The sequence below is a fragment of the Malaclemys terrapin genome, chromosome 6 (assembly GCF_027887155.1).
Source record: "Malaclemys terrapin pileata isolate rMalTer1 chromosome 6, rMalTer1.hap1, whole genome shotgun sequence".
Lineage (NCBI taxonomy): Eukaryota > Metazoa > Chordata > Testudines > Emydidae > Malaclemys > Malaclemys terrapin.
Window position 1 is genome coordinate 124774052 of NC_071510.1, and position 27552 is coordinate 124801603.

A 27552-nucleotide genomic window follows, 5' to 3' on the forward strand; every position below is an offset into this window, starting at 1 on the left:
AGTCCTGCTTAAAAATCAGAAAGACAACCGTGTACTGTCAGGCAACCATTAAGATCAAATTTATAGAAAGAATCAGACAATGCACTCCCTGTCCATTTTAGCAGCACACAAAGTACCACTGAATAACTACAGAATATCCAGGACTTACTTTAGGATTTCAGGTTCTCCAACCTGCTGCAGTGGATGACTGGGAACTGGGTCATGAGCTAGTCCCTCTGGTCCCATTGCCAGAAGAGGAAATTGGAGTCAGGAGTTAACTCTTGTAGGATGAGGAGACTGACATGACCCATGATTCCAGCACAGGACTCTTTGGGGTCTTCAGTGGTCTTTTGCCTTGACAGTACTAAGGCCAATACTGCTGATAAACATTAAAGCCCCAGTCCTGCAAACCCTTATATATGTTGGAAGTGCCATTGACTATACACAGGGGTCAGTCCTGCTGAACAAGGAGGACTATTTTTACATCAGATATTAGGAATGGCAATATACAAAAACCTGTAGGAGAACACTTCAGCCTCCCTGGCCACACAATAGCAGATGTAAAGGTAGCCATCCTACAGCAAAAAAACTTCAGGACCAGACTTTAAAGAGAAACTGCTGAGCTTCAGTTCATTTGCAAATTTGACACCATCAGATCAGGATTAAACAAAGACTGTGAATGGCTAGCCAACTACAGAAGCAGTTTCTCCTCCCTTGGTGTTCACACCTCAACTGCTAGAAGAGGGCCTCAGTCTCCCTGATTGAACTAACCTCGTTATCTCTAGACTGATTCTTGCCTGCATATTTATACCTGCCTCTGGAAATTCCCATTACATGCGTCTGACGAAGTGGGTATTCACACACGAAAGCTCATGCTCCAATACATCTGTTAGTCTATAAGGTGCCACAGGACTCTTTGTTGCTTTTTACAGACTAACATGTTTACCCCTCTGATATTTTTACATCAATACCTTTCTTCCTCCAACTCTACCTCTAGCTACACACTGATTTCCCTCCAGCTTCTGGCTTGATCTTGGCACATCTATATTAGTGCTTGCAGGATGTTAGTGGATCCCTACAATCAGTTTTGGGGGGGCCAACCAAAAATCAACACGTTGAAATGTTGCACCATGATATGCTTTTGTAGTGACACAATGAGCTGATGGTGCACTTTGATGTATCAATGCAACATTATGGCCTTGGGACGTGGAAGTTTGTCCCACCTGAGAAACTCAATAAGGTGACAACCTTAGTTGCCTATGGGGACTGAGTCATTTTGAAAATCTATCCAAAAGTATCTCTTCCTAAGGCATTGCAGGTTTTTTTGTCCTTGAACACACAACAGGAAACCCAATAAAGCACAAGGGCCACTTTATAGAGTGTGCCTGGTCAGGTGCCTTAAATTCAGTCAAACTATAGAAAGTCATAGAAAAAAGAGAGTCTAAATAACAGATAAAATTTTGTTGACTGTTGCACTCTGACTTGATCTTGAAAAGACCTGTAGTTTGGGTGAAATATACTGTATCTGCTAAGCATGTTCACAGAAATAATACTAAAAGTTATTGAAGTTTAAGGGCAAGTAGAACAAAAAAACGGGTGTTAGGCCTAGTTTAGTTGTAGTAGCCCTGTTGTGACAAGGCTTGTGTCAACACATGATTCTGAGTTAGCTAAAGCAAGCCTGAGGCTGTAACCCTAGGTTATAAATTGTTCCTTCTCATTTTGTGTGATAAAAAGTGACCACAGAAGAACAGGTGAACCACAACTTGCATAAATAATCTTGTGATGGGGGCTGTTGGGGGCTTTTGCAATATTTTGCAATACAGTTGCTAGGCAGTTAACCTGCATTGACACCTATGATGTGTTAAGAAATTGATTGACACAAATGCTTAGGTCAGTGATTCGCAATAGTAATTATGGTCACCCAGAATGTCACATATGGATAAGGGGCAGGAATAAAAGCTTATTATGGTCACAGAAAACAATCAAATATGGCCATGTATCCACAAACTTACATAAAGGATGGGTATAAAAGATTTGGTTTGGTTTTCTAAACTTTGAGTTCATTGGATCCCCAAGCCGGTATAACCTGAATCAGGATCAACTCTCTGATGTGCTCCACTGACTGTTTCTTCAATCTGTGTTTCCAATAGTTCTCCATAAGGTTGTAAGTATGCACAGTGCAAGACTATAAGTATGAACAATACAGGAAATCACTGTACTGTACTTATCTTATTCTTATACTCACTTATATTGATTTTCTTATGATTTAAATTATACTTGTCTGTATTACAAGAGGCTTATAAAGTTTCAATCTTATCTTCCTAATTAACTCTAAGGGTAAGTTTACACTATCTCTTATGTCGATGTAACTTATGTTACCCAGACACTCCCCTGAGCAACGCCAGTTACAGCAATCTAAGCACTGTCCACACCAGCAGTATGTCAGCAAGAGATGCTCTCCCATCATGGAGGTGGAGTAATTATGCTGATGGGAGAGCACTTTCCCATCAGCATAGAGTGTCTTCACCAGATGCGCTACAGTGGCACAGCTGTAGTGCTTCTAGGGTACACTAGCCCTAAGTAGTCATCCAAGTACAGAATCTAATTGATTGGGCTACAACTTCTTCTTCCTACTGGGGAAGGCACATTTCCATGGCTTTCTAGTCTATATCTCTGATCTCCTGGCACTTTCCTATGGATTAACTGGCAGGGTAAGATGGGCCACCTGCCTAACAAATGTAATGTACCCCCTGCTGATCCTGCACATATCCCAACACAGGGATAATGGATTTTACTTCCCAGAATCACCTTCTGTTGGTATACCCAGATGGGTTCTCACTGACACCTGAAGGTCCCAAATACCCTATTACTGAGATCTCTTAGATAGTGGAGTCAAGTATCAGAGGGGTAGCCGTGTTAGTCTGGATCTGTAAAAAGCAACAGAGAGTCCTGTGGCACCTTTAAGACTAACAGATGTATTGGAGCATAAGTTTTTGTGGGTGAATGCCCACTTCATTGAAAGCTTATGCTCCAATACATCTGTTAGTCTTAAAGGTGCCACAGGACTCTTAGATAGTGGAGTATTCCCAGAGAAATAGTGGAAACCCCATTGCTTAAGAAATGTACAGTATAATCAGACTGGACAAAGTACTGAAGAATGTCCTTTAGTGAACTATCTTACATTGGAAGATGAAGGGCTAGATGAATGAACAAGTCTTTTAAGTCACCCGTGTCCATGACATACAATATTTGTTTTACATTCAAGAATACGTTGAAAGAACACTTTGTATCATTTAAGAGACAGAAAGTCCCGTGAACTAGGACTCAGGGGACCTGATTGTATTCCTAATTCCCCCACTGACTTGTTGTCTGACTTTGGCCAAGTCACTTTGCCTATCTGTGCCTCGCTTTCCTTTCTTATTCTTTGTGTTGTTTAAATAGATTGTAAGCTCTTCAGCACAAGGACTCTATATACAATGCTTAGTACAATGGGCCTAATCTCAGGTAGAGCCTCTAGACACTGGCATGATACATCCTTGGAGAATGCCCAGACTCCTGTCATACCCTTTGTACATGATAAGTATTTTTAGAGCTGTGGGGGAGTAGATGGGACGATTTTTTCTGTGGATTGTAACTTTATCAAGTAATTCCCATTCTAAACTGTGGGAGCAAAGTTTGACTTCTACAGTCACCGTAACCTTGGAGGAAAAGAAATAAATTGGAAATTACCTCTTGAATATATCAGGATCCATGCATTGCTCACACTTGAGCTATTCAAGAAACTTACTATTAGTTCCCATATGCCATAGGTGTACATAGTATGGCTATAGCCTCCAAAGGCTTTATGTCCATCTATATGTGGTGCTATAAGGAAAGAAACCAGGAAAGTTTAAAGATTTGCATTTCACAATGTGTCATGACCCCACTGAGCCAGAGCAACGTCACAGCTGACCATGTATGTATGTTAAGGAGATGGTTTCCATGAACGTCTGGAGTTGTATACACACGAAGGCACCCAAGATTGTTAAAATACAGCATAATGCATACACTCCTAAATAGGGTTATTTATCAGTCAAGTACCAGTGTTCTGGGCTTTAGAATTCAGACAGATAAGGATTCTAAAGGATAGTTAATATAAAAAGGAATGAATCAAATATAAAGAAAGAAAGAACTAAAATCGTTAATATTTACTAACAGGTACTAACAAGGGGGATTTTGCAAAATGCCACTGTTGATAATGTGGGGGCAGAGCAAGGACAGCCATGCAGACCATGTAAGCACATAGTCCTGCATGCGCTCCCTGCAGCAGGGAGATGAGAATGGCCTCCCACCCAGAAATCTCTCACTTTATGAACTCCCTCACCCAACACATGCTGGTCCTCTCTAGGAACCAGAGAACCAAGAACTCTGTGGGTGAAATCCTAGCTCCGTTGAAGTCAATGGCAAAATTCCCGTTGACTTTGGAGGGGGCAGGATTTCACCCTATGAATTTAACAATGGCACAACTAGAGTGATTCAATTCAATTGCATGGGTGTTAGGAATGTCGAGAGCTCTAGTCCAGATAAGTTGCCAATATACATTGCACACCGTGAGCTAATCCAGCTCAGAACAGATCAAGTCAATACAATGCTCCCAAACTTGCTAATACTGATGCAGCTGAACCAGTGGAAAATCTTTAAAAAATCTTCTTACTATAGGAAAGCTTTATATGCTTCTCTTTCCCCATCCATAAAACTAATACATAACTACCTCAAAAGGGGTTTGAGAGATTTAGTTCATTAACATTTATAAAGTACTTTGAGGTCCTCGTATGGAAGATGCTACAGCAGTGCAAAGCACCGTGTTTATTATTTTTTTCCTTTCCCTTTTGAAAGAGGCGTATACCCTTCAAAGTGTTCTGTTTCGCAGTGGCACTGTTATGGTTGTTGGTGTATAAAATTGGTGCTTGCTGTATATAATTTATAACCAGTAAAAATGAGATATAGCCTTGAGAAGCAGGAGTGATTTGTGTGTTGAAGTCATAAAAGTTTTGTGAAGAAAGTGAATTTGTTTGGGAAATAGACCATAACTTCCTGGAAACTGTTCTTTAACTGGTTCGTAGCTACTGCTATAGGGACTATAGCTACCTACATTTAGGAAGTTTAATTTAGACAGCATCAAAAGTAGGTTGACACTGGCAGTTGTTGTTCAGGTCAATTGTAGTTGACCTGATGCTCAGCGCCTTACAGAAAGATCATAATGCCTTGCTGGTTCAGACCCAAAGACAATAGAGCAGCAGAACATCAAGTGGGATGTCTAGTCTGATCTCCTGATAATAATAAAAATTACACTCCTGCATTGGAGGTAGGGTCCTTGACTTAATGGCCCAGTGGTCTGATATGGCATGGCCATTTCTATGTTCCTGCTTAATAAGCTATATACTTCGTGTTGTATTTAATAAAAACTAGTACTGGTTGAAAAAATTATTGGCAAATTTATTTGACAATTAATTCAGCACCTTAATAATTTAGTCAACAATTTCCGATACAAACCCAACATGGGTATGTAGGCTTGGTCAGTGGAAGACTCCTACTGGCAGAGAAGTTAGAAATGAAAAAGACCTACAACATTAGGCCATCTGGTCCATCTCATTGCCAGTGCAGGGTTGTTCACTATGATACATTCTCCAGTGTATTTTTATGAGATGAACATGATGAAGATTCTACCACTTCCCACAGAAAACTATTTTGCAGTCTAATAAAGCTTCATGCCAGGGTTTTTTATCTTGATACTGAACCTAAATTTTCCTTCATCTCATCAAACCCAGTTTTACCGCTCCTCGCTTCATCCTAAACAGTTCTCCTCTCTCCTTCAAATACTTGTAGAAAAGGAGGCTATGAGGGGCAATACCTCCCAGGAGAGTAATGAAGCCTTCAAAAGGATATTCATAGATTCCAAGGCCAGAAGGGATCATTGTGATCATCTAGTCTGAACTCCTGCATGGCACAGGCCATTAAACTTCCACAAAATAATTCCTAGAGTAGATCTTTTAGAAAAAAATATCTAATCTTGATTTTAAAATTGTCAGCGGTAAAGAATCCACCACAACACTTGGTAAATTTTTCCAATAATTAACTACCTTCACTGTCAAAAAATTGACTTATTTGCAATCTGAATTTGTCTAGCTTAACTTCCAACCATTAGGCCATGGTATATCTTTCTCTGCTAGATTGAAAAGACAATTATTAAATATTTGTTCCCCATATATATACTTACAGACTGTAAGCAAGTCATCCTTAACCTTCTCTTTCTTAAGGCAAATAGATCGAGCTCCTTGGGTCTATCACTAAAAAACATGTTTTCTAATCCTTTAATCATTTTCATGGCTGATAGAAAAGATAGTTGGAGCAATAAAGACAGTACCGCAAGGGAAAGATGAAAAACATGAAATAACCACTAAGCCACAAAAAGCAAAGATTAACCCTTATACCTCTTGCATCATGATTTAACCAGCACATTCAAGCAAAGAGGACTAAAGTCTGAACCCCCGAAACCAAGGCTAAATCCGCCTCTGTGGCAAAAGAGTGGAAAGACCTATAAGTAGAAGTGAAAAGCCTAACGAACTTGGTAATAGCTGGTTGCTCAATAAAAGAATGTAAGTTCAACCTTAAATCTTCTAAAACCAACTTAAAGTTACTTAAAAAAGAAAAGTTTAAGATATATTCAATTGGGGTACAGCCCAATTGAAAAAGGATACAATCTAAAATGGAGGATAAAACATCAAAACATACAATACCGTAGGCCTTAAAGCAGCCATCATCAAACAAAGCAGCTCTTCTCTGGACCCTCTACAATTTATCAACATCCTTCTTAAATTGTGGGCACCAGAACTGAACACAGTATTCCAACATCAGCTGCACCAGTGCCAAAAACAGAGGTAAAACCCTCTTCACTCCTACTCGAGAGTCCCCTGTTTATGTTTCCCAGGATCGCATTAGCTTTTTAGACCACAGCATCACAATGGGAGCTCATGTTCAGCTGGTTATCCCGCACAACCAAATCTTTTTTGAAGTCACTGCTTCCCAGGATAGAGTCCCCCATTCCATAAGTATGGCTTATATTCTTTTTTTCCTACATGTATACATTTACAGTTAGCCATATTAAAATGCATATTATTTGCTTGCACCCTGTTTACCAAGCGATTCAGATCTCTTTGAAACAGTGACCTGTCCCCTTCATTACTCTCTCAATTTTTATGTCATCTGCAAACTTTATCAGTTATGATTTTATGTTTTCTTCCAGGTCATTGATAAAAATGTTAAATAGCATAGGGCCAAGAACAAATCTCTGTGGGACCCCAGTGGAAATCCACCTGCTCGATGATAATTCCTTGTTTATATTTACATTTTGAGACCTATCAGTTAACCAGTTTTTATTCCATTCAGTGTGCCATGTTCTATTTAGATCATTCTAATTTTTTAATCAAAATGTTGTGTAGTACCAAGTCAAATGCCTTACAGAAGTCTATTATGTCAACACTATTACCTTTATTAACCAAACTTATAATGTCATAAAAAAAGATGATATGTTAGTTTGACAGGATGTCTTTTCCAACACACATTGATTTGCATTAATTAAATTACCCTCCTTTAATTCTTTATTAATTAAGTCCCATATCAGCTACTGCATTATCTTTTCTGGGATTGATGTCAGGCTGACAGACCTATAATTACCTGGGTCATCCTATTTACCCTTTCTAAAAATGGGCACATCATTAGCTTTCTTCCAGTCTTCTGGAACATCCCCAGTGCTCCAAGACTTATTGAAAATCAACATCAATGTTGCAGCAAGCTCCCCAGCCAACTATTTTAAAACTCTTTGTGTCTGGAGTATAAGAAAGGGTGTGCAACTGACCGGAGAGTAAAGCCAGGGTCTTCAGATATAGATAATTTACACCACTTCACAATATATGAGTAAGTACCTGACTCCTTCCTTCCTTCCACCCACTTGCAGTTAGTTCTAATCTACTTACTATTGTTCATTATTTTTATTTCATTAGCAGCTAGTGGCCCCAACCAAGCCTGGGGTCCATTGTGTTAGATGAGCTAGAAATACAGTGTCTACACAGTTCATTAGTCTGAACCAAAGGGGAGTATATTCTAGTGCTCATTAGTGTGCCGTGCACTAACTGGCCCAGGTGGACCCTGCTGGCATGCATTACAAGTTCCCTACTCCTCATTAATGTTGTATTGGTTGAAACTGCCCTGAAGCCTTCACAATTTAGCTAGACAAGACACACTAAATGTAGAAGGGGAAACAGAGGCACGAAGAGGGGAAGTGGCTTACTTACCCTGTGTCACAGAGATGGTCAGGAAGTGAGACAGGAATACAACCACAGTTTCCCAATTCCCGGACCAGGGCCCTATCCCGAGCTTAATTTGTAATGAAAGATGTTGCAGGACTCAAGCAATTTTTTTACTTTCATAACTGATACGTCAAGGCCAGAGGTGCCGGAGCTCAGCCCTGGCACAAATTAAGCGCTGGCCCTATTGTTTAGACCATGCTGGCTCTCCTAACAGCGGGCTCGTTAATAAATATTTACTTTCTGCTCTCTCATTGCTTAAACACGTCAGTATTTTTTGTTGCTAGAGTGTTCAGTTGTTCATGCATTACTCTTCATTTTGTATGAAAGTTAAAATGTCATGGACTCCAGTTTCACACTGGTCGAATGCCATTAAGTTCAGTGCAGTTGCTCCTAATCTCCACTGGTGTAAGTGAAAAGAAAATCAGGCCTAGCGTTTCAGTGGTCATGTCCACTTATAGTTTCTCAGCCCCCATAAATAAGACTAGCTCATTTGTTGCTGAACTTTAGAATCACCGTAAGGAGAGCAATAAAAGGGAACTTTTATCAAATGACCATATCCCAGATCTTGCGGGGATGATGGAATTAACACTTTTGTGCCACCAGCCCATTTATTTTAATTGTTATACACAGGTAATATCAAAAAGTCAACAAGGGCAGAGGAAACAAAAAGAAAAAAAAAAACCAATTTGTTCCTCATTAGATGTTAGAAAAGTCCAAGATAAACCTATTTAAAATTGATCTGATAAGCCGGGGAACTCTGATTCACTGATGTGTTTTTCTCTGCTAATGGTCTTCTGCTAATATTTATCCATTGCTTCAAGTAACTATTAATCTCCTAAGTTGAGAAACTCTACAAATGCAATTTCTAGAGCATTTAACCTTTCATGTTTGCTGCCTCCTGAGTTTGGGTTGACTTGGATAGCAGACACTTTATTCTACTTAGTTTCCATGAGTTCAAAATTGCTAAGATAATAGCCCAAAGACTATTTCAAATGAGCTTTTCCCCCGTTTTTGTCCTCAGCCAAACTACTGTACTTTCCCAAAGTGGAATGAAGTTGAATTCACTTTCACTTTCCCACATTTCCCACTTTTATCCATTACCAAAGCTCCTTCAACAGCTCGCAAGTGTCATTTTTCTCCTCCATAATTTGACACCCAGAAATGGCCACAAAGGAAGCAGCAGAGCAGCATGAATGTCTCTGTGATGATCTCTTGGAATAAAACAAACAAACAAACCACCTCACTACAGGCTTAATCATTCTAATAGCTTGCTATAAATCCTGGGTTTAAAAATAATGATAAATTTCCAACACTTCCTTAAATATGCAGCCACTCAGGTTTATCTTTTCACCTCAGAGCATTTGATCCTTCTCTCTCTCTCTCTTTTTTTTTTTTTATCCCATCCTGGCCATGACAACTAGAGGCATTTGAAAAAATGGCCAGGGCTCTGAACAAAGCCTGTTGTTGCAGGTAATTGTTGAAATATCAAGGGTATTGCGTCCTCCATTACTTAAGCTTTCATTTGTGGCTTTCATGGTTTTGAGGAATGTTTATGGCTGACAATCCTTTCTTTACGGCTCTATCCTTCAAGCTCTGGCTGATACCGCTGAGAATGACCGCATGAGTGACTGATAAAATGTCAAGATGCCATTATTTCCAGGAGAGTGTTTGGGAACAATAAGCTCCGTTTCAATTTATCTCATCCACCTGACTTTAAGACTTCAGGTTTCACTTCTTGGACTGCTACAAGGAAAAAAAAATTGAGTTTCTAAGAGATCGACTGTAATGTTATGCAGATGGGTTATAATGGCAGCAGTGCAATGACGTTTGCACTATATTTCAGAAAGCACATCAGTGCAATATTTTGGACTTAATTAATAATCTTAGTGAAAGCTGGTTTATGGATTGCAATAACCGTATTTTAAAACTTGTGAAATACTGCAACAAAAATGCAATTTACAAGGCAGATGGCGACGCTGGGTCTGTAGAACAATAGAACAGACAGATTTACAGTGAGTTTCAGAAACTCTTCAGCTGCAGTTTTAGCCTTGCCAAAACTGGGTCATTTCACTAGCAATCTGCAAGGGTCATCAGAGTTCTCATAAAAAAGGTGTGTGTGTGGGGGGGAAGGGAATCAAATGAAATTTTAAAACATCTTCATGGTTTTCCAGTGAAATTACTGTAAAAGTATTTTACCCATATTAAAAAGAAACAAAACAAAACCAAAACAATACATTATGGACGTTTGATCTCCTGCTTAGATTGCAAATGTATTTCAGTTGTAAGTTCTTGAGGGCAGGAACCATCTTTTGTGTTTGTAGAGCACCTAGCACAATGGGATCCTGGTCCATGACTGGGACTCCTAGGTGCTACTTCAATACAAATAAATAGATAATAATTTGTTGGATGTGATGATGTACATTTAGATCCCAGTTCTGCAACTGGATCCATGCAGCTAGACCCTTGTGTTCCTGGGGAACTCCGTTGACTTCACTGGGGTTCGGCATGAGTGCAAGGGTCCGCCCTGATGGATCTGAGCACAGGATCCGGATCTTCATTACAAATATGAAGGCTAGAAGAAGAGAATATGGTCCATACTTGTGGCTTACACAACACAAAGGAGAAGGAACTCAACCATGCCCCCCACATTTCCATTTATTTCCAAACACCAGGACACAGCAAGCCTATGAGATAGATAGGAGAAGATTGTATCTATTCAGGGGCATGCACAACAGGGGTGGGGTGAGGAAGCCGGGGCACGCCCCCCCCCCAATAATCAGCGAGGGCACAGAACTCCTCTGGCCCCAGGGCCGCGGCAGGAACTGGCAGCTCCTTTGGCCCCCGGGGCTCGGGAGGGGGCACAGAACATGCCCCTCCAAAAGTGGTCAAATTTGTATTCCTGCACACGCTCCTATGTCTTCTGATGCATATGTGCCCCTAAAAATCCCTCAAAGGGTTCACTGTTGTATAACAGCAACTCCTATCAGGCCTGACAAACTCACTACACCTTGCACGCTGCTTTCACTGTCTTTACCCAAAAAGGGTTATGTGAGGTGTCTAATGGAACCTTATGTCATACTGATCTTCCTAGTCACTGCAGGATATTTAAGAAGTTCCATGTATATATTGAAAATATGGTTTAGAATCTGTGACCCGGCAGGGTGACAAGCTGGTTTTGCCAGAGAAGGGGATGTGCAATTGCCTGCCTCGGTTCATGTGTAAATTAAGCATCGTAAAGCCAACACAAAGGAGTTTTGTTTATATGTAAACATTTATATGTGAAAATCAACAGGAAAAACAGGTCAACAGGTGGGGACATGCAACAAACAGGAGCACGGAGGACACCTTGGAGCCAGCATGGCAGGAAGAAAGCCACCCGGAGTCATCCTGACTCTGGAAGCCTACAATGGACTTTAGCGTATAGAAGAAGGCACAAGGACCCCTCTTTTATTCTGCACATGAGGGGAAACTGGGCAGTGTGTTTCTCTCTATAAAAACGGGATCGCAATCAATCTTGGCTGAAACACTACAAGAAAAGGCTTTGGTGGGAAATTGCTTTAGACAAGGTTAGGTTGTTAAAGTTAAATCTGAGTCTAGTAGAAACAGAAGACAGCTCTGTGGTATTATGTTGGAGCTGATACTCAGTTGAATCAAACAAGCTGGTGTGTCTGTGTTTTTCCCTTGGAGTAGAGAACCTGCTAATTACCATGAGTGGACAGTGACGGGGGCTGCATACTATAGCGGGATGCTTCTCAGGGCTCTGGGGACCAGGGTACACCAGGTGTTTACCTGCAAGGCAAAATAGGGGCTGGCAGAGCCCAGAGGAAGGTGCTTGAGTGGCTGAAGTGCTGGCAGTATCAGGAAACTGACACCCAGCTACCACAAGAAAGACTCCCTCTCACTGAGGCAGGTGGGTAACACAGTGACTCACAGTTTTGGAGACCGCAAGAAAGTGTCACAACATAAAAGACCCCCTCCGGAGCATGCCCTTTGCTATAGAATCGCTAGGTCTAGCTTTTAAAAGGAAGCAGAATTCCCTTGTGGTTTCACCGTGCATCTCACCTCCTTCAGACCTCAACACCTTCCGCTCCAAGTGCAAGGCACACTTCTTCGACCTGCCTTCTCCATCACACACAGAGCAGCATATACATTTTAAATAACTCCCTCCCCCCCTCAACCCAAAATCTCCCAGAGCAAAACTCTCCAGTACGCACATAATTCTCATCCTGGGGTTGAATGAGAGAGAGAACAAACCACACATGGCAGATGTTTAGAAAGCCTGACCTATGAGGAAAGGTTACAAAAAATGGGCATGTTTTGTCTTGAGAAAAGAAGATGGAGAAAGGACCTGACGACAATCTTTAAATAAGTAAACAACTGTTATAAAGATGATGGGGATCAATTGTTCTCTGTGTCCACTGAAGATAGGACAAGAAGTAATGGGATTAATCTGCAGCAAGGGAGATTTAGGTTAGCCATTTGGAAAAAAACTTCCTAAACATAAGGATAGTTGGGTAATGGAATAGGCTTCCAAGGGAAGTTGTGGAATCTCAGTCATTGGAGGTTTTTAAGAAGAGGTTAGACAAACACCTGTATGGGATAGTCTAGTTATACTTGGTCCTGCCTCAGGGCAGAGAAATGGATTAAATGAGCTCTTGAGATCCCTTCCAGCCCTATATTTTTATGATTCTGTTGCATTGCTTAATGCACAAATTGAAGATGTTCTGCTACAATGGTGAGAGATAGAACCTCTATGGAACAGAATAATAGAATTCATATTGAAATGAAAACCCACAGCTCTGACTCAGCCTTCCCATACTAACAAGTTAAAATCAAATGTAAAAATAATTAAAAAAAACAGCAAAAAAACTGCTTAGAACTAATTAGACAAAGAAATGGAGACCTTTCTGTATGTAATTTAGAATTTGTAAAGTGCTTAAATACAACGGTGATGAATAGAATATAAATAACCAGAATATAATTAACTGTAGGTATACTAAATTATATTAGCTATAGTTATATTAAGGTTTTAATTTTATGAAGCATAAATTTGATAACAGGTTCCGATACGTGTCAGAATTGCAGAAGATAAGTGAAGCTGTGCAACTAGTTCATAAAGACACCCCAACCCAGGTGAAATTCCCCTGGTTTGGTTTCACATCAATCTGAAACTGAACCCAGTTTGCAAATAGTTTCAAAAACTTTGTCTGAGTTTGAGTGAATTTTGGGTGGATTTTCCAGGAAACCTCAGTTGATTCATGATGCCTAGCAGCAACTATGCAAAGGTGTGTGGGTTTGGTTGAGTTTTGCTTTGGAAATTGGGGGCTGTTTGAACCAGAAAAAAAAAAAACCACAAGTAAACTAAGAGTGGAGAAGGTTCCCACAGACTCATTTAAGTGGAAACCTCTGAGTTTTCCATGCAGCTCTACCAGTAAGGATGCTTTATAACACCAAGGTTACCGGTCACCAACAGATCAGGATGACTAATAAGCATCTTCTCCAGGGAGCATACATTTATCCATGTAAATGATTAAGGGTTGCTTTTCTGTTGCCCTGACCTTCTGTAGTCATTTATACTAGTATGAAGTGGATGTAAAATGCTACCAAGTCAGAATGCTCTACAACCACCAGTAACTCACTTTGCACTGATATAAGCATCTACACAATGGAGAATCAGGCCCTGATGTATCCATAAGACACTTAAATGACATTTGCTTAAACACAAATCCTTAATGTTCTGTAAGATTGAACATGCAACCTTAACTGTGCCCTCTTGTGCATTAGTCAAGCGGCAACTTTTAATTATGTAATCATATAGTATTTCTCAAATAATATATTGTAATACAACATACTACAAGTGGAGCATTTTGTAACACTTTTTCCCATCAGAATATAGGAAATGACATACTGTATCAGTCCAATGATCTATCTGGACCAGTGTCCTGGCATAACATCACCTGACCAATACCCAGCAACCCTGGCCAACACCAGTTGCTTCAGAATAGGGTGCCAGCAATCCTGTAGTGGACATTTATGGAATAATATACCCATCAGGGAAGTTTAAGAGCATAAGAACAGCCATACTGGGTCAGACCAATGGTCCATCTAGCTCAGTATTCTGTCTTCCAACAGCGGCTCGTGTCAGATGCTTCAGAGGGAATGAACAGAACAGGGCAATTTTGAGTGATCCATCCAGTTCCAGCTTCTGGCAGTCAGAGGCTTAGGGACACCCAGCATGTGACCAACTTGGCTAATAGCCATTGATGGACCTATCCTCCATGAACTTATCTATTTTTTTTTAGCCTAGTTATACTTTTGGCCTTCACGATATCCTCTGGCAATGAGTTCCACTGGTTGACTGTGCATTGTGTGAGGAAATACTTTCTTATGTTTGTTATAAACCTGTTGCCTATTGATTTCTTTGGGTGATCCTTGGTTCCTGTGTTATATGAGGGGTAATTAACACTTCCTTAGTCACTTTCTCCACACCATTCATGATTTTATAGACCTCAATCTTATGCCCCCTTAGTCATCTCTTTTCTAACCTGAACAGTCCCTTTTTAATCTCTGCTCATATGGAAGCTGTTCCATACCCCTTATCATTTTTGTTTCCCTTCTCTGTACCTTTTCCAATTCTAATATATCTTTTTATTTTTACCTAGGACCACCAGAACTACGTGCAGTATTCAAAGTGTGGGTGTATCGTGGATTTATATAGGGCCATTATGATTTTTTTCTGTCTCATTATCTATCGCTTTCATAATAGTTCATAACATTGTTAGTTTTTTTGACTGCTACTGCCTATTGAGTAGATGTTTTCAGGGAACTATCCATGAGTTTCTTCCTAGCCCTTTCAGTTAATGGGTAATTTATGCTCTGGAGCATGAAGGTTTATATGCCTATATATTTTTAATCTTAATGTAATTGTGGATGTTCTCATATCCATACAAAGGGATAAAAAGTCTTTTGAATCCTACTAAGCACTTACCCTTCATAGTGTCTTGTTGCAATGAGTTCCCCAGGCAAATTATGAGCGATATAAAAAAGTTTGCCTCCTCTTCCTCATACTACGAGAAAGGACATTTCCATCTACCCTATTTGCTTTCTCTATACACCTGATTATTTTGCATACCTTTATCATCTCCTCTCTTATTCATCTATTTGCTAAATAGAACAGTCCTAAGCTTTTAAATTTCTTTTCATATAAAAGTCTCTCCAGGCTTCTTATAATTGTTCTCATCCATCACTGGACCCTTTACACTTCTCCTATATCTTTTTAAAGAGAGGGTGCCCAGAACTAAACATAGTAATCTGGGTGAGGGGGCACCATTGATTTAAATATAACAACACTGTCAGTATTTTTTATACTGTTCTTTAGACATACTTACATGTCATACACTGAGTTGCCCACAGCGATGCCGTGGTCTTTTTTCTGAGTAGTTACAGTTAATTTGAAAACTTCACACTGCATAGGAATAATTCTTCCTTCCAATGTGCATTACCTTGAATTTGTCAACACTGCCATCATTCACCTAGATTTTGTTAGTCCTTCTGAAATCCCTTGCAGTCTTCTTCAGTCTTGGCTACTCATCTCAAAAGAGCAAGGCCTGCCTGTGTGAGTAAGGATTGCAGGATCTGGCCTTTGACTTATAAGCCTTTCAGAGCAGGGCTCTTGCTTGTATTTTGCCTGCCTCTAGAAATTTGCCCACCACTAGCAATTAGGTTAAATGGTGAATGTTCAGAATGTTTCAGAACCCTTCTTTTAATGTCCAGTTATTGCTTAGGAGTCTACACATCACTCCTGTAAATCTTCCTAGTGAGCCTGTTCATGTGAGAGTCAGTCCAGCTGCCTAGATAATTATTCAGTTTCAATGGGTGCTTCTCTGAAATGAATACAAACTCTACTGTTGTTTTAGTAGCATTACGGTAGTACTCAGAGGTCCTAACTGAGCCGGAGGACCCATTGTGCAGGAACACCAAGTAACAGAAAGTACCTGTTTTGTTCTATTTTGTTCAGGTTCTTGTCCTGTGCTCAGCACCGTCATGTCTGAGCCTCTCTGCTTACAATCTAAACAGGCAGAAGGCGGGAAGGTAAGCAAAACTGAAGTGACCTGCCCAAGATCACAAAGCATGCCCATGCCAGAATCTGGTTTCCTGACTCCCAGGCCCATAGTCTGTCCAGTCGATCACGCTGCCCCTCCAAGATCAAACGCTTGTGCTCTTGATGAATAGAGTTTCACTCATGCAAAGTCTTCATTCATGCATGGATTTCAGTGGGACTCCTCATGGGAGCTGAGCTACTGATCAGCCAGAATCTAGCCCCAAGCTTTCTGAGCTCCACTGATCACTGTTGTATCCAATTCTGCCACTCTTACTCACATCAAGCAGTCGCACTATGAGTAAAGGTGGCAGAATCAGGCCCTTTATGATTTAGCCTTGTGCCACACCATAATAACTTACTATTCTCTGAGGATGTGTCATCCCTCTAACCAGATGCACTTTAAAATACAGTAGCCCCGTGAGCAACAAAGAAGGCATGTGAATTAAAAAAAAAAAATTGAAAACCACTTACCTGGTCACCATTATTTCACAGGGTGCCGAGGTATAAATCAGACATAGTGCGACCTTCATAGAAATTTCAGATTTATTTACAGTGGTTTGCACTGATCGCTTTATCTACCAGTAGCTCAGTTTCCCCTTGGTGACTCATAAGTAATGTGGTCCACGCAAACCTGTGTAAATAGATCCAATATTTCAAAGAAGGTCATGCTATATACTCTCGTTCTCTCTCAAGAACAGATGATGGCTTACTGCAGGCCAGATACAACATTTATCTTCATGAGTGAGGAGGTTGATTGTGTGACCCAAAGCACAGTAGTCATGAGTAGTGGTACCAGAATGGAATGAAACACACCCCATAAAACTCTTTATTTCTGATCCTAGATGAAAACAGCTCTCAACTTTTCAGATAATTTGAAGAGGAACTTTCGAAGTAAAGAGTCGTTTTGTCATTAACAAGGGGAAGGAGATAATCCCATATGCTTCACAGCATCATACAACCCCTAACTATTGGGGATTAGAAGGAAATTTTCATTGTGGGGAGGTTTTTTTCTTAACTGCCTACTGCAGGGATTCTTGCACCTTCATTTGAAGCATCTGGGACTGGCCACTGGGAAACAGTTTTCCCATCTCATGAATGTTTTCGAGAATTCCAATTTTTCCCATCTCAAATTAGGATGAAAAAGTGGAAATCAAAAATATTTGCAAACTGAAAAACCTCCCCGCCTCATTATGTGTCAACTCAAACATTTTGTTTCAAGTTTGACCTTTTTCTCTTTTTTAAACCCCTTTCTCAGTCTAATGAACTTATACCTCAGACCAAAAAGTTGTTTGAAAACCAGAATTTTTAGTTTTAAAAATGTGACAATGAACCCATTCTTTTTTCCGTATAAAGTTTTTTGCGTTGGGAAATGTGTCAAACTCATCCCTGTTTCCTGAACAGTTTCAGTTTTGATGAATTGGCTTTTTTTAATGACAATTCACTGAAGAATAGCTGGACAAGCCCTACTGGCCACTGCTGATGTCAGGATACTGGAATAGATGGACCACTGGTCTGACCCACTATGGCAATTCCTGTTACTAATAATTTACAACAACAATTTTACATAGATAGTGCCTTTCATCCGGAAGGATCCAAACAAAGTTTGAAAATGTATAAGAACATAAGAATGGCCATACTGGGTCATACCAAAGGTCCATCTAGCCCAGTATTCTGTCTACTGACAGTGGCCAATGCCAGAGGGCATGAACAGAACAAGTAATCATCAAGTGATCCATCCCGTCACCCATTCTCATTTTCTGGCAAACAACGGTTAGAGACACTATCCCTGCCCATCCTGGCTTATAGCCATTGATGGACCTATCCTCCATGAATTTATCTAGTTCTTTTTTGAACCCTGTTATAGTCTTGGCCTTCACAACATCCTCTGGCAAAGAGTTCCACAGGTTGACTGTGCGGTGTATATACAGTACTGCCCACTCTTGTGGTTTTATTATGACAAAATTAATATGGTATTTGCTCTTTTTATTACAGCCTCAGCTTTAATGCAATGTTATGGATTATGTGAGAATCACAGCTTTCATTAAAACAGAAAAGTGAGTTTCTAGCCCTTGGGTTTGTGCAGAAAAGCTGGAAAGTGTGAACTTTAAAGGCTCAAAAGCTAGAAGGCAAATAAAGTTCACATAACTTATTGTCTTACAAATTATGAGATTTAAAAAAATAATTTCAATTTTTTTCCGATTTATTAGTCATGACAATTTTTGAATGCTTGGGTTGGTAATGCTGAAATTATAATTAATATGTCAATATTTACACAGGCCAAAATTGTTAAATCCATGCACCTAATGTTAGACTCCTAAATCTATATTCAGGCCACAATTTTCTGTCTGCCTAAACAGTCATGATGAATCATGGGAGATGTAGTCCAACTGGGGAGCAGCACCCATAGAGGAAACTGGGGGTGTAAGGGACTTGAAATTACAACTCCCCTGAGGCACACGGTGGTTTAGACAGACACAGAGATTAACGATGACACAAGCTGATATACTGTGTTTAGATTTTCCTGATGGAAAATTCCACAGCAATCATTCTCTTTTCACCATGATTTTTTTTTACGTTTGACAAAACACCATTTCCCTCACAAGAATATCTTTCAGTTTAAATCTTTTGACCATGATTTGTGTTAAGGATGAACTTGAATAAAAGAGCATAATGTCTTTGCCAGTCTGAGTCATGCGGGGCATTCACTCATGTGAATGAGCTCCAAGGGTTAGATCCTGGCACAACAATGAATCAAAATTATCTGAGAATAGGAATACATATATATAATTATCTGATACACAAGGGATAACTGGATTAGTATTGTATTTTCCCAAACATTCCAACTTGTTACTTATTTTTTCCAGCTACTGTTTTTCCTTATGAAGAAGTATGGTTGTTTTGTCATTTAGATAAGGACTGGGACCCAGGAAATTTGGAATAAACTCTTTACTTTGCAACAGACTCCCTGTGTGACCTTGGGCAAGTCACATGTGGACAGATTCTTCAAAAGAGTTTAAAGACACATTTTTAAGTGCTCAATTCCCACTATTGAATTACATGCCTCAGTTTCCCCTACGTAAAATGGGGATAACCATACTTCCTCTCTCTCATCTCTTTAGATTGCAAGTTCTTTTGGGCAGTGGCTTCTCGTTACAATGTATTTGTACAGCACTTACCACAATGGGGCCCTGAAATACAAATAATAACAATAATTGTTTTAGAATCCAGTAATAATTGGTAATAGCAGTATTAACCCATGTTTAAAAGTCTGCATTATGTAAGCACTTCTGGTTTGTTTTGTGTTTGTTTCATGGACAGAAGATGATCAGGTTTAAAGTGAAGTCTCCATATCAGTCCCTTTCTGAGAAAGAGTAAGAAAGATAAATACATTTGATCTATGCTATCCATCAATCCTTGCTGTATACACTTTGCAGCCACCACCGGCAACAGATAATCAATATGTATGAATTTTTGTCACTCAACTTGTGTTGGTCCTTAAGAGAGAGAATGAGAAACAAACATAAGGCAATAATAATACATTGTTAAGAAACCCAACCAGGTCAAACTCAAGAGAAGTGTTAATATCTCTGAGAGGGAGCGAACTGACAGCTGGTGAGGAGAAAGGTCAGTTGTTGTAGACTAGTTGGAGTGGGTGGGAGGGAGGTAAGGAGTGTGTGAAGATCAGAAGGTGAATGGGGTGCCCAGCGGGGTGGAGTAGATGACGTCCAGGTGAGATAATGGGAAGAAAAGCAACTTCAAATAGAGACTGTTGTCCAGGAACAACCTGAGTGACCCCAGAAGTGTCAGCAAACAGACAAGTAGCGGCCAAGACTGGCAGCTGGTTCCTGGAGAATTTTCCAATACGCGGAGCTAGGTTTGTGAAAGAGAAGGTAGGTGGTTTTGGTGGTATGAATGTTGGGACTGATCCTGCATCTATTGAAGCCAACGGGAAGTTTGCCATTGACTTCAGCCATGAGATTTGGATGATTAATGAATTTACTGTGGCCCCTTTGCAAAAATGTTGTTTGCAAAAATGTAAATGATCAGTTTTGCGGGCACGAATATTTGCAGCAATCCAGTATTAAAGCTGCACATGCAGGGCTGGCTCCAGCAACAGCGAAGGAAGCAGGTGCCTGGGGTGGCCAATAGAAAAGGGAGGAAGTCTGTCCGTTGTTGGCGCGGCACATCCGGGTCCGCGGCGGCACTTCGGCGACGGCAACTCAATCACTCCGCTTCAGTCTTCGGTGGCACTTCGGCGGCAGGCCAATCGCTCCGGTTCGGTCTTCGGCGGCAGGCCAATCGCTCCGGTTCGGTCTTCGGCGGCAATTTGGTGGCGGGCCCTTCACTCGCTCTCTTCGTCTTCAGCGGCACTTTGGCGGCAGCTCAATCGGGTTTTTCTTTTTTTTCTTCTTCACCACTTGGGGCGGCAAAAAAGCTGGAGCCGACCATGTGTACATGTGACTCTTTTCTAGCTGGCAGGGATTGGGACGATACATTCCCTTGAGTGCAAATTGACCACTATGGGGTTTCTTGAAGGATCCTCTGAAGCATTTGGTACTGGCCACTGTCAGCGAAGGGATGTTGGACTAGATGGATCATGGTTCTGATCTGGTGTGGCAAACCCAGTGTTCAACAGACTGAATTGTATACAGATATAAATATTTTTATGCTTACATTTATTATTATGCGGTACCTGGTGTCAGGACTTTTGGTCACCATGACAAACTTTTAAAACAAACATGAACATTTCTGAGTCAGAGACAACTAGTTTAAATTTAATACATTGAAAGGAAGGATGGCCTCATGGTTAAGGGATGTAGGAGACTCAGAGGTGTGTCTGGGAAAAAAGGAAATGGCTGGAGTGCCACTTTGCTCCAGTGATCAGTGCCCTCCTGCGGAAACAAGCCCTTGGGGGTTGCTATGGCCAGGCACGAATTAGAGCAGCCATAAGGTTGCTCTAATTTGCCATGGGTGCTGGTTGCAGTATCTGGGGAGCATAAAGTTAGCCTACAGCCATGTTTCCCCACCCCATCTTAGGTACTGTGCTGAGCAGAGCTAGGCTGAACCCAGCTGTCTAGCCTCATGCATGTCACAAGTTGAAGTTAGCGCTAAGATAAAATGGAAAAAAGGTACATTAAAATCAGCAGAAACTTGGGAAATGCTGAGCGGTAAACCACATGTAGACACATCGGACGTACTTAATGGCAGATCAACTGCATACTAGGCACATTTGGCAACCCAAAGCTTCTGTTTGAGCTGGCTGTACCTGGAACATTGAGCAGCATGGGGGTTAATTTAGCAGTGTCTCACTCAGAGCGTATCCAAGTGTTCCACTGGTCGCTCCTGAGCTGTTTTGTGTCTCAGGTGCACTCAGCAAGTATTTTAAAAGGTTTTTTTTTTTTTCTTGGTAGCAAGTACTTCCAGGCAGATATAATTTTAATATAAAGGGGAAGTTTACTAGAGTAGAATTTAAGAATATTAAGAAGGGATTTGGTTCGGAGAGAAATATTAGCAGCAAAGGCAGGGATAAGGATTTTAGAGAAATTTAATTAAAATTTAATCTTCTTTCTAATTAATTTTCCTTTTAATTAAACTTAAAATTAAATTCACTTTGTTTAATTGGAGGAATTTTAAAAGTATTACTTTGGGGTGTCAATCTTCTTTTTTGTAATATAAAAAAAATAGTTTACCTTGGTTTGTCTAGTTTAAAAGATGAAATTTCATGTTGAATAAAAAATAAAATGTAATAAAAACATGGCATTTAAATGTAAATCAGTTTACTGTTCAATTATCCTCTCCTGCCTACTGTCAAGGAGGACAAAAGGCTTTTTGCCCTTGGGAGCTGATCCTGATAGACAAGGGTGCCTTAACCTTTTTGACATGCAGGCCACATGCTTATGAACGACTGAAGCTCTGGGCTGTCACAGTAGCTTTCCTTTGCTTCATGACTTTAACCATTTGTCTGCTAGCCCATTGTGATTCTGTCCCACTTCCTTTTGTGGGTGGAAAACACTCCTCTTCTGATCTGGCAGTGCTTCACACCTGCTTTGCGCTGGTGGAGATGACTGCACAAAGATAGCATGGCAACCGAGAATCTGGCCCTACAGATTCTCTTCATTCAACTTGCCTCTAAAACTCCTATCCTATCTCCCTTCTCTCCTCTGCCTCCAAAATGCTGGAGCATGCCTTATATTGCCTTGATGTCTGCTTCTCCATCTCTTCCCTTTGATCCTTTCTAATCTGGCTTCCAACCCTCGCCTTCCACTGGAAGTTGTCTGTCTGAGGCCATTAGCAACCACTTCCCCTTAGCTAAACTACAGTAGAATAAGTACTCCTGTTCTTTTTGCGGATACAGACTAACACGGCTACTACTCTGAAACCAATAGAATTTTTGTATCCTTAATTGCCTTGATCTGTCTTGTTACCTTTGGAACTTTCAGATGCACTCTCCTCCTCTTTCTTTCTGTGTGTTCCATTCTATGCATCCGATGAAGTGGGCTGTAGCCCATGAAAGCCTATGCTCAAATAAATTTGTTAGTCTCTAAAGTGCCACAAGTACTCCTGTTCTTTCTCCTCCTCTTATGCACTCTTTGCTCCTAGGGCTTTGTGCTCTTTGGGTTCTCATTGCAAACTCCTGCCCTCTTTTTAAATGTCTCTTCATTCCCACCCCCTTTGCCCTATTTGTTGGCATCCCACAGGATTCTGTTCTGGGTCCTCTCATCTACTTTCTTTATATTGGCTCTTGGGAATCTCATCCTTTCTCTTAGTTTCATCTATGCAATGACTCCCATATTTACCTTTCTGCCTCCAGCCTCTTCCCAAAGCTACAGAACCTCTTACCCTCAGATATCTCCTCTTTGGCATCTCCAGCTGCCCCCACAACTTTCCTGCCACCATCTCAAACTCAGTTTCTCACAAACCGGATTTCTTGTCTCTCCCCAGTCCTCTTCCTTTGTCTGCAGTGATAACTCTGCTACACTTCCGGTCTTCCAGGTGTGCCAGCTTAAGGTCATTCTTCACTATTCGCTCTCCTTCTCGTCTCATTTCATCTTCCACTAAATTGTGTTACTCCTTCCTCTTTTTTTCCCCTCCAAACCCAAGAGTCCTCATATCCCCCTGCTAAGACTGTTCCCCATGGTGTAGGAGAAAGCCAAATCTTTGGACGTGATGTGGTGAACAAGGGGAAAACATGGAGCGATCCAAAGAGAGAGGTTGTCACAGATCTAGCCCAACCTCCTCATGGTGGGCACTCAAGAGACTGGGTGAGGAATGTTGAATACCATACATATTTTGCTTGCTGGGGCTCAGCAGAGTTCAGACACTCGTCTCTGGCTTTGAGCCTTTAGCCATGTGCTCCAGATACAGACCTCGTATCTGACACCCATCTTGGCCAATCCAATTGCCTAGGCCCTGAAACTAGTGCCATCTCCCCCACGCTTTCCCAGCAGCTCTTCCACCTTCCCCAGAGTCCCATCAAACCCATTATGAGTTACAGTTTAAATCTTCAGGAGCGCACAACAGTGAAAGGAAACAGGCACACAGATATTGCTCAGGAGTCTAAACTACCATTGTTCTTCACTTAAGCGATAAAGCATAAGAACGCACAGATTGCTTAGGAAACAACGCATACCCTGAACACAAGGCCCTTCACTCTAGCTGATCCTTCCCTAGGAAGTTCTTGGGGGACCATCTGTGCTCAGGTAGGCCCCTGCCTCATAGCAATAGACTCAAAGAGCTCAGTCTATTTAGCTTAAGGGGTTACCTGATCACAGCCTATAAATATCTACATGAGGAACAAATATTTAATAATGGGGGTCTTCAATGTAGCAGACATAGATATAACAAGATCCAATGGCTGGAAGTTGAAGCTAGACAAATTCAGACCAAAAAAAAGTGTATATTTTTAATGAGAGTAATTGACCATTGGAAAAATTTACCAAGAGTCATGGTAGATTCTCTAGCACTGAACATTTTAAAATCAAGATTGGGTGTTTTTCTAAAAGATCTGCTCTAGGAATTATTTAGGGGAAGCTCTATGGCCTGTGTTATGCAGGAGGTCAGACTAAATGAACACAATGGTCTCTTCTGGCATTAGATGCTATGAATCAGGCTCTGGCATTAGACGCTATGAATCACGCTCTGGCAGCCGTTCCCCTCAGCTTGAGCTGGTGAAAATGGCTAAAGCCCCAGAGCAGAGCAGCTCCTGCCCTTTATAACCTTCCAACCTCCTCTGTCAGGTGATGCCATGAGCAGCCTCTTAAGGTGATCACCCTACCAGGTGACTTCATTGCCAGGCAACCTCTCCTCTGACAAACCAGTTCTCCTGGGTAGAAGCCAGCCTCTTGTCTAGGATTCTTGTCTTTGAATAGTATTAGGGGGTAGCCGTGTTAGTCTGTATCTACAAAAACAACAAGGAGTCTGGTGGCACCTTAAAGACTAACAGATTTATTTGGGCATAAGCTTGAAGTGAGGTTTTTACTCACGAAAGCTTATGCCCAAATAAATCTGTTAGTCTTTAAGGTGCCACCAGACTCCTTGTTGTTTTTGTCTTTGAATAGAGGACCATTGAGATTTAAACAACCCTCTATTGATAAAAGAACAGGAAGGTGCCACAAGTACTCCTGTTCTTTTTGCGGATACAGACTAACACGGCTGCTACTCTGAAACCTCTATTGATAGCCTTCTTCCACTATCCCTTGGAATTCCAGACCAAGATGGAAGTAAAAAGCATAAGCGAGACATCAGATGCCTGTGCATTCAAAATGCAGTTTGCAGCTTGATAAAGATACATACAGAGAGTTCATCATGTGACACAGAATTCAGAAATTGTATGGACAGATGGCCCCAATCGTCATATCGGTACCACGGACAGATTGACAGGAAGATGATTTCAGTGGCTGTCTTCTGAATGGGCACGAGTAATGTTAGTAGTCACAGGAAACAAGAGAGCAGGAGGTTGCAGTCATCAAGATGGGAGATTGTGGCACTGGAAAGTGTTTTAACTTGAATTGGGTAACTCAACTAATTAAAAAAAAAAACGGAACAAAAGAGTCTTCCCCACAATAACACAATCAGACTTTGCTCTTTAAATATATCAGGCACTGGGGTCACCTTCTGCACTTGAATTTATAATAAATAATAATAAAAAAACCCTCAAGTGAAGGGATTAAATAAGAATGAGCTGTGTGTGTTCTATGCAAATTGGTGACACCTTTGTATTCATGACTCATTGCAAGCTGTTATAAAGGTAAATAGATTTTTATTCTCATCCCCTATGAGTTTCTCACATAACTGGGAAGAGATCTTTAAACTATTTCTTCCTTCCATTTGATTTAGGTTCTCGGGGAGGGAGGCGGGGGGGGGGAGGAGGGAGAAACGGGACAAAAACAAAGCACCCAAACAATTGTGATCAGCCCCAATCTTGCCTCTTGCATTGTATTAGGTTCTGATGCTAAGACCCTGAGATCTTGCTGCTGTAAAACCCTGCATCCATGTAGAGTCCATGCTAGCAGATACCTATAAGGATCAGGACCTAACACAATAGTGTTACATGATTAGGCTCATTCATAATATTGAATCAGAACAAGAAGGGTGCAAAGGAACCATCCCAAGATTTCAACCCACAGTTACAAGGCCACAAGACATTAGTAACAGGAACATTACATGAAAGAAAGATGGGGGAAAGAAAGCAAAACACAGTTATCTTTATCTCAATGATCCTTAAACTAAATGACAAAAGAAAGTACAATCAGTCAGCTAACACTTGAGAAGAGAAGAGTCCTTCGTCAGCTCAAAGGGCCTGATTCTCTATAGTCTTGTCAATTGCACCTGTGCCAGGGAATGCCAAGGTGTAACTAGAATGCTACCAAATCATTGTAAGCTAGGTGTAAATGCTACCTTCTTTGAAAATACAAGGTGCACCACAAGGGAGAATCAGTCCCAAAGCTGTCGGCAAAACCAGTCAGTTGATCTGAAACACAAGTTAAGTGTCAGGAAAGTTTTTGTATTGTCAGAATTGGAAACTAAGCACTTTTCATCATCTAATATTATTTGCAGTTTTATGATGGGGAAAAATTGCAATATCAGCACCTCATTTTATAAAATCATCTGTCAAAAGTTTTTATTTAATTCTCTGAGCTTTGTGTTTCCTTTGCAATAACTGGGGACATTAAGATATGCTGGCCACAAATTACCTTCTTTTTCTTTTTTATACATGTCAAAATTTTTATCTCTCTAACCCACAAAGTGAAGCAAAAAAATTAAACGGTTTCTACAGAGGCTAGTTCAAACCAGAGGCTTCCTGCTGAGCTCACAGTGTACTTTTTTCAGAATGGTCCAATCCATAGCCTTGATCCTGCAGTCGCAGATACGTGCGAGTTCTCCTACTGAGATCCAAAGGGATTTCTCACATGTGAGATGTTAGTCCACGTGCATAGGGTTTTTTGCAGGATCAAGTCCTATATTTTGACATTTCCAGTCCGAGTTGTCAAATCATTTAAAATTAATAAGCAATAAAACTTTAAACTTGTATGATGTTGCCTGTAACGGCAGTCAGAGAGTCAACGGATACTAGATATTGAGCCAGCAAGCATGTGAGAATCGCTTTGCAGCCCAGTGGTTGAGGCACTCTCCTGGGATGTGAGACAAGTCAGGTTCACATCCTGTCTCCAATGAGTGTGAAGAATTTTATACACAGTGGAAGAGTTTCAATGGGAGAGATTGAGAAAGCCTCTCCCCGCCCCATCAGAATATAGCCCAGTGGTTAGGGCGCTCACCTAGGAGGTGAGAGAGCTGAGTGGAGGCCCCTGCTCTCCACCAAGAAGAATAAGGATTTGAACCAGATCTCCTTTACCCTGGGTGAGTGCTCTACCCAGCAGGTGATTGGGTAAAGGGGTGGGGGAACCACCTCTGCTTATTAATAGGTGGTGGTCGATGGTGGGACTCCTAGTTCGAGGATCCCACTGTGGCTTAAGTGTCGGCTAGGTAGCAGAACTGAATCAGTTTTGCACATGCCCACCAGCAGCAACTTAGGCACCTTCAGGGTTGGGTGGCAGCTGAGTTGGAGTTTGGGGAATATAAATTTTGGATTTAGGCACCTAAAGAGGTTGTGAGATGCCTAAATCCCTT